The sequence below is a fragment of the Centroberyx affinis genome, unplaced genomic scaffold (genome assembly GCF_046629955.1).
Source record: "Centroberyx affinis isolate AG114_WGS23_722 - 3 ecotype Tasmania unplaced genomic scaffold, CSIRO-AGI_Caff_v1 ptg001386l_1, whole genome shotgun sequence".
Classification (NCBI taxonomy): domain Eukaryota; kingdom Metazoa; phylum Chordata; class Actinopteri; order Beryciformes; family Berycidae; genus Centroberyx; species Centroberyx affinis.
The window spans coordinates 61,947-67,948 of NW_027279869.1; positions in this window are offsets into that span (position 1 = coordinate 61,947).

Genomic DNA, 6,002 nt, shown 5'->3' on the forward strand with positions numbered 1-6,002 from the left:
ACACATCAGCCTGTTATAGCCACGGTTCATATTAAACCATAAGCTGTAATGTAGAAATGTTCTTATCTATCACGTTATCATACACTATTCAGACAGGAGGTGAGAAATCTGATTTATCCTGCTGCACTCATGACCACTTAACTTCCTAATGGGGAGCTCACTGATGCTCACTGATGATTTCTTATTCCCCTTCATAGGCGGACCGGGGTCAAACAGTGGTAAATAATGCAAATAATTCTTGGTTCTTATTTTAACCTGTAGGGAGCGCCGGTTGGGTGGAGTCAGATGTCAGTGTCTGGTAAGTCATTAAAAGTACATTAAAATGCCTTTGAAATACATCCTGTTATTGTCAAATAAATCCTGTGATTGTGTGAATTTTCTGAACCTTAATGTGGCAAAAGCAACCATTTATCAGCTAATATGAAACTAAAAACTATTTGGCCGAGGTCTGGCCACATGTTGTCATGAGGAGGTGTTTTCTTTAAGTAATTATTTTTATGACAGAAACCTAATATTTCAGGCAGCATGGGGTGAGCGTCACTAGAAGACTTTCAAAACCTTGTTGTGTTTTGAAGAGATTTTCACATCACACACATTTGCAAGAAGTGTCAAAAATAGCAGCTGAGTTTGTTATGATGTTGTGAAAAGTTGTGTGAGACAGGTGTAAGTCTTGTAGGTGTGTGTGCCTGTATATGTTAATGTGGGCTCACAGTTTAATGAATTAGTGATAAATGGTTGGATAGGAATGTAGGGGCAGGTTGTTTTCATAAATGCTCACAACTAAAAACCTTCAATACTGCGTGTTTGTTTTTGTTCCAGAAACCCTGCTGCAGTGAAGGTTACTTTGAATTGCTGATGGGGTTTAATTTAGACTAACTGACTGATAGGAAGACCTATCTGAGTTGGTTGCAGCAGAGTTTGTTGTTGTTCGTACAAAATTGCACAGGAGGGAAAGAGCAGACAGTCGCTGACAGACTGGCATTTCGTACTCTCCTCAGCTGAAGGATGTGTGTCAGCTCTGCGCCTCCACTTCTGATGGAAAGAGACAGCAAGAGTTCAATACCAGCTGTGCATTTCCAGCTTAAAGGTCGCTGAGGGCTTCCTGTCAGAAATGTTTTAGCGTTCTCTTCCTCGAATTAGCTGGGCATGATTGTGGCCTTATGCCATCCGGAACATTATAAAATGTCAAAATGTTGAATTGTGTCAGGAGTAGAGTCATTTGCAGTCAGTGAATCGTTCTTCTTCCTCCTCCTCCATTACCTCATCCTCAATCTCCTTGTCCTACTTATCGTCTTCCACCTCATTTTCCTCCTCACCACCATCCTCATCATCATCCCCATTAGATTAGATTAGATTAGATTAGATTAGATTAGATTAGATTAGATTAGATTAGGTTAGATTAGGTTAAATTTCTAAATTGTCTGTTACCAGAAATTTGTCTTATGCACAAAAAAAGTGCATTCTTGCCTAAATAGATACACACAAACGTTTAAAAAAACAGTACAATAAAGATACAGCTGAACAAAAGTCAACAAAACAGCAAAACAAAGGGGGGAAAAAATGAATGATCAAATATTGCACAGCCCGATTGATGAATTTATGTAATACACCTGTTCTCATCCTCTCGCTCCTCAGCCTCCTCCTCATTTTACTCATCATTTCCCGGCAAACAGCTCAAACAGGTTCAGTTAAAATCAAAATTCACCCTGACTTATTCAAACCCATAGGTTACAGCTATCCAGATTCCGTTCATAAGACCCCCTCATCAACAGCTGCATGCACTAACTGGGTCAAACACCTTAATAAATCATGTTAACTAAATAGGCGTCACCAGTCTTCTTTGAGGATTTAGACACGGTGGATTTGTGTCATTCTCTGTGCACAATGCCTATTTGCATATGACTAATGCGAACACGACAGAGGACAAGAGAATCACACCACCCCATGTCACCATGATCCTGGCTTTATGCTGGTGTGTGGTGAGGGAGTGTGTGCATGTGTGTGTGTGTGTGTGTGTGTGTGAGTGTGTGCATTTGCATATGTGTGCGCGTGTGTATGTGCATTTGTCTGTGCAAGCATGTGTATGTGTGTGCACCTGAGGTAGAGTTTGTGCATGTGTCTGTGTGTGTATGTGTGTGTGTGTGTGTGTGTGTGTGTCGGGAAGAACAAAGACTCCATCTGGTCTGGACCTCTGAATGTGCCAGTATGAAACACTTCTGTCATTCTCAAGTCCACCGGCTCCCTTTTTGAGGCAGCTTTGAGGTGGAGAGGGGCCAGCCGGAGAGTGGCGAGGGGTCCCATTTCAGGCTGTCGCTCACGCACAGCGGAGCCCCGGCTCATCCTCCTCCACAGCCGAATCCCACCGCTCTCACCAGAGGAGACACAGACACTGACATTCATCTGTTGTGCGATGATTCTCCCTCCCTGCCTGCCTCCCATCCGCGGCACTCTCCGATCCAATACAATGTAATTACATGTGGAACAATAAAAGAGGAGACCCAGGCAGGCTTCGGCAATAAGCTCCCCAGGATCAGAGGGCTTTATCTGGGGAGCAGCTGGGAGGAGGCTGGGGGAGCCGGGGCAAAGGTCACTTCGTAGTGGGATACTGAAGGAGCTGGGTGAGATTTGGATTGGTGGACGTTCCTTCTTGCAGCCACCATCACACCCCGCTGCTGCTAACTCACCTGTCAAATACTGATCATACACTGATGTACATTAAAATGGAAAGGAGACTCAAAGGAGCAACTGTAAGATTATTGAAAAGTTCAAATGATACATTTTGATCTGATCTGATTCACTATGACATCCCAGTTGAGTCACATCACTGTCACTCTTATCTACTGCAGTGGTTCTCAACATGGGGTCCAGGGACCTCCAGCGGTCCTTGAAGAGGTTTCAGGGGATCCTCAGCAAAATGAGAAATATTTTAATTTCACTATTATTCAATTAATTTGAAATGTTCCTAATTAGAGAATGTACTGTACAAGAATGAGTATTCTAAACATAGGTTTCATTCTGACCACTTATCACTCCTCAGTACTACATCAACAAAAATCTTCCTGGGACAAAATCTTCAAATCAAATGGGGGACTGATCTCCAGTACTGTATATTCCTAACTATTGCGGCTAGCCTTTGAATGTCATCCTATCATTACAGATAGGTGGCAGGAGTGGATAAGCAATCATCTTTCCGCCAAAATCCTCCTCTCCAGTACCCTGCCCCCCCCCCTTCCTCCTCACAACCCCATTCCCCAAACATACATACACACACCATCAACACCCTGACAACTTCCCCACTTTTCTCCACCACCCTTCCCTCCAAACCCCTCACCCCCCGCCCCGCCCCCACGCAGCAGCTGCTTCCTCCACAGCCCTTCTCTGATTGCAGTCTCCAGGGCCTGGCGGCGTGCGCACACCTGCTCAGCCTGGCCTCCAACCTAACTCCTCCATGCCTGCCTGCCACAACTGCAGGGATTAGCGTGTCTGGGACGGGGGACATGTGAGAGGCAGGACGGCGGTCTTGGGTCTGACATGCGTGTCGCTCACTTGTGGCGTTGAGCGTGTGTGCACAGCTGGCTGATTCCCCCGCTCCGAGCATGCAAGCAGCCTGGAGCTTTTTCTGTACGTCGTGTGAGAGAGACACTGGAGGTGTTTGGTGCCCATGAGGGGCCTTAGTGTGCCTTTAAGTGAGAGAGAGACAAACATGTTAACACTATAACAGTATGTCCATTTTAGGAGAGAATATTACCTGAAGCTTATTCAACATATGAGTTAGATGATTAAGTCAAACATTATCATTTTGCCAGCCAAGGACTTAAGTTATGGACTCCCCCTTAAAAAAAGTAGCATGGTTATTTTTTGGTAATCATTTTGTAACAGTAGGTGTCCCTTTTTCTTAAAATGGCAAAGATTTTATTTTTGAATAAGGCTTTTTTTTATCTGTTCTATTTCAATTAATTAATTCTATTTCCAATGCTCGCACAAGGGTATGCAAGTGTGTGAGCCAGACACATAAATATGCATGTGTGTAGGAACACTTGAGTGTGTATGTGCTTGAGAGTGTGTCTGGGCATGCATACATGTGTGTGTGTGTGTGTGCGCGCGCATGAGCGTGTGTGTGTGTTTGCCTGACATTTTCTCTGGCTCTATGGCGATCACAGGTGTTCATTCCTCCGAGCTTGTCTGATAGATTACCAGCTGCTGTCACCGCATAATCATCGACACACACCACAAACCCGATATTACACACATTCTGATTCTGATAAGACAGCTGTACACACACACAGTCACAGACATGCACACACACACATTTCATACTTTCATACTACACCAGAATAACGGTATAATTCTGGGATGATGATGCCATTTATTCCAACCTACACACATACAGCCATATGAAAACCCAGCTTTATATAAATCCTCTTCCAGCCTACTATAAGACAGCAAATAGAAATACTGTAAACACACTCACAAGCAGAGTTAAGGTAAGAGCTAAACAAAAGCTAGTGAATGCGAGTGTGATTTTTGTTTGATTTTTACATGCTGCACTGCTACTGTCGTTATTATTCATATCCCTCCCCAGGGAGCCATGTTTGAGAAATGGGACCATAGCAGCCCCCTTCCATCTCACTGTCTCTCTCTCTTACACTCACAAACACCCACACACACACACTTGTTTGGAGTCTTGTTTGAGAAACACAGCCAGGCAGCTTCCCCCTCCTCCTCTCCTCTCCCTCTCTCCTTGTTTCCCTCTTCCTCATTCTCTGTCTCTTCTACCTCCTTCTCTACTTTTTTTTCTCTCCTTCCTTCCCTTTTTTTCTCTCCTCTATCCCTCGTTCCTACTTTTTTCCTCTCCTTCCTTTCATTTTTCTCTCTCCTTCCCTCTCTCAGTCTCTCCCCTCCATGGAGAGTGATCCAGCTCGTCTCCTCTCTCCGTCACGCGGGTAATCAGCCTGCGCTATTTCATTTGGCTCTGTAATGAAAGCAATCCCAGTGCCTTTCACTGCAGCGCAGCCCAAATAATGAGGGCTGCCTCACCCCTCCTCAGCCTCACCTCACCCCCGTCTCTCACCCTCTCCCTCCCACTACCCTGCTGTTAATGGATGGAGGAAAGCGTGTGTGTGTGTGTGTGTGTGTGTGTGTGTGTGTGTGTGTGGGTGTGTGTTGGAGTGTGCGAAGCATGCAATCTTGCCAAATCCTTTGTGCTTCTTTTCCTACTCTCCGGGCTGCAAAAAAGCCCCAGTGTCTATTGTATTAAACATAATAGGCTATACTTTTAATCTGAATACTTGGAAGTGTTTTCTATTTGAATCAAAAACAAGACAATGAAGATTGAACTATATATAGACTCAACACTCTTTAGAAACACTTTATTGTTTTGAGCACAGGTGAAATGCTTCAACACAGCAGGTAAATGAGGCAGCCTGTCATCTTTGAGTACTAGATACAGAAAATGACCATAATACTAATGAAGACAACCCAGGCAATATAGTATAGTGGATTAACAAACCATAATCTAAATCATTCCTCCATTTGTTAAGGTTAGAATGTGGCCAGTACACGTTGGCTCTCCTCTGAAATGAGCCACACAACACTGCAACCAGGCAGCCTTGGGAACCCATTCCAGATGGCAAACACTTCACTCAAGTTCAACTCACCGACCAGCATGTAATCAACTGGGCAGCCAAAAATCTGGGATTAAAGCCACATATAGGAATTGTGAGATTGCGGCCAACATTCACAGAGTTTCTCAGAGTGATCAATGATTCCCAATTAGCACTCCTTTGCTTTGGATGTGGCTCATGGCCCAGTTTCTAAGCTTATAGCTTTAAGTCAGTGGAGGGAAGATGGCATCAGTGACATGTTGCATTTTGCAAACCCAGCATTGTCTTCCAAATGCAGTGTAGGCAACCAACAAGATACAGGTCAACAAGGTCAACACAAGTACCAACAAAACACACTGTGTTGCTTCAGATGAACAACCTACAAGTGACATGGAGACA